General features: G+C 38.8%; 1 non-coding gene across 1 annotated transcript; it reads left to right on the plus strand.

Moving 5' to 3' along the window:
- The first annotated feature begins 2,332 nt into the window (after positions 1–2,332).
- LOC119470144 lies at positions 2,333–2,439 on the plus strand. The gene has a single exon (XR_005199022.1). It is a non-coding gene; the product is annotated as a U6 spliceosomal RNA (small nuclear RNA).
- The last annotated feature ends 342 nt before the right edge of the window (positions 2,440–2,781 follow it).

The raw sequence follows: 2,781 nt of genomic DNA on the forward strand, positions 1-2,781 counted from the left end.
AATAAAATAAAATGCAAACCAAGACCATAATAAGATACCATTTCACACTCATTAGGATGGCTATATTTTTTTTTAATCAGAAAATAAACTAGTTTTAGCAAGAGTGAGTAGAAATTGGAACCTTTGTACACTGTTGGTGGGAATGTAAAATGGTGCAGCCACTGTAGAAAACAGTATGGTGGTTCCTCAAAAGATTAAACATAGAATTACCATATGGCCTAGCAATTCCACTTCTTTATATATACCCACAATAATCGAAAGCAGGCCCTTAAATAAATATTTGCATACCACCACTATTCACAATAGGCAAAAGATACAAACATACAAAAGATACAAGATGAATTGATAAACAAAATAAGACATATACCTATAATGATACTACTCAGCCTTAAAAAGAAGTGAAATTCTGATACATAAATGTGGGAGACATAAAGCCAAATACAACAGGATAAATATTATATAATTTCACTTATTTGTGATACTAGAACAGTCAAATTCATAGATACAGAAAACAGAATGGTGATTTCTAGGGGCTGGGGGATGGGGAGAATAGAGAGTTCGTGTTTAATGGGTACAGAATTCTCGTTAGGAATGATGAAAATGTTCTGTGAGTGGATTGTGGTGATGATTGCACAACAGTGAGAATGCACTTACTGTAACTGAACTGTACACTTAAATAGTTAACATGGTAAATTTTATATATATTTTTACCACAATTAAATTTTTTAAAATGAACATGTAAGGCCGGGCGCGGTGGCTCAAGCCTGTAATCCCAGCACTTTGGGAGGCCGAGGCGGGTGGATCACGAGGTCAAGAGATCGAGACCATCCTGGTCAACACGGTGAAACCCCGTCTCTACTAAAAATACAAAAAATCAGCTGGGCATGGTGGCGCGTGCCTGTAATCCCAGCTACTCAGGAGGCTAAGGCAGGAGAATTGCCTGAACCCAGGAGGCGGAGGTTGCGGTGAGCCGAGATCGCGCCACTGCACTCCAGCCTGGGTAACATGAGTGAAACTCCGCCTCAAAAAAAAAAAAAAAAAAAAATGAACATGTAATCTTCAAGGATGAAGATTTATTACCTGAAAAGCAATAGGATGTGGGGAAGGGTGATGGGCTTCTCTTGCCTCCCTCTCTCTCACTGACATAATCTCTTAGAATTGTATAACTGGTTTTTGTCTCCTATCTGTCCCTGCATACTACCACCAGATATCCACATTGCTACCTCACTCCTTCATTGTCTTTTGGCTTCTATAGTTTCTGATAAGAAATCTGCGGTAATTCTTATCTATTTTTTTTCCCCTCTGTGATTCCCAGCCCCTTCTTGCTCTTCATTTCTTCACATCTCTGTTCAATGGTCTTTCCTCAAACAGCTCTTAAACTAACCATTCTTCTTAAAATGGCCTTTTTTTTTCTACCTGCTTTTAAGACTTTTCTCTTTATCAGTGGTAATAGCCAGCCATGAATTTATAATAGATGGCACCTGTGGTAGGAAGTGAGACAAGAGAAGTTCATCAACCGCTCCTTACATCCCATTGCTATCCTGGCCATAAATGTTCATCCTCGAAGATATTTCTGACTGTACAAGGACACCATGTGGACCTGAAGAGGCTGTTCTTCAAAGCTATGAGATTATGTAAACTTTCTCACACCATACACCTGAAGGCCAACTCAGGGAAAGAAGCAGTGGAGGGTATGGGGATGCTATCTTAAAAATATATTATTTTTTCTAAAAGACATACATGTTTCTTGCAGGATTCATTTAAATTACATAATCAAATAAAGCTTTAAACCAGAGTAGGCAGCCCTAAATGGATCTATGCCTAATACACAACTTCAAAATACATGGAATAATGTGAATAGTGATCCTGGAATTGTGCAATGTAGTGGCCCTGCTTATTAGTCCCTTCCCACTCTTCACCTCTTCACATTATTCACATCTCTGTTCAATGCCATTTCCTCAAACAGCTTGTAAATTAACCATCCTACTTAAAACAGCCATTTCCCCAGCCATCCCATAACTCTGCTTTATTGCCCTTTGTAGCACTTATTCACAACATACTATTTTATTATTTATTGGTTACTTGTCTGTTGTCAGTCTCCTTCACTAGAGTACAAACACCATGGGTGCATCCTCAGTGTCATATTCATGTCATATACCCAGTTCTTTGATAAGAGCCTAGAACATTCATAGTAGATGCTCAACAATATTTGTTGAATGAATGTATTTATGTATTTACTTACTGTATTATTTAATACAAAGTATGTATTTGTCCATTCTCACATTGCTATAAAGAACTACCTGAGACTGGGAAATTTATTAAGAAAGGAGATGTGCTTGCCTCGGCAGCACATATTCTAAAATTGAAACAATACAGAGAAGATTAGCATGGCCCCTGCGCAAGGATGATACACAAACTCGTGAAGCGTTCCATATTTTTTCGGGAAAATTACAAAGATCAGCTTTTGAAGTGGAGCCTCAAAATTCCAAACCAAGTAAATAAATCTATGCAAATAATTAAAAAAAAATGAAACGAGGTTTAATTGATTCATGGTTCCACAGGCTGTACAGGAAGCATGACTGGGGAGGCCTCAGGAAACTTACATTCAGGGCAAAGGGCAAAGGAGAAGCAAGCATGTCTTCACATGGTAGCAAGAGAGAGAGAGAGCTGAGGGGGAGTGACACACACTTTTTTTTTTTTTTTTTTTGAGACGTAGTTTCACTCATGTTACCCGGGCTGGAGTGCAATGGCGCGATCTCGGCTCACCGCAACCTCTGCCTC

This window comes from Cebus imitator, unplaced genomic scaffold, assembly GCF_001604975.1.
Source record: "Cebus imitator isolate Cc_AM_T3 unplaced genomic scaffold, Cebus_imitator-1.0 Scaffold23, whole genome shotgun sequence".
Lineage (NCBI taxonomy): Eukaryota > Metazoa > Chordata > Mammalia > Primates > Cebidae > Cebus > Cebus imitator.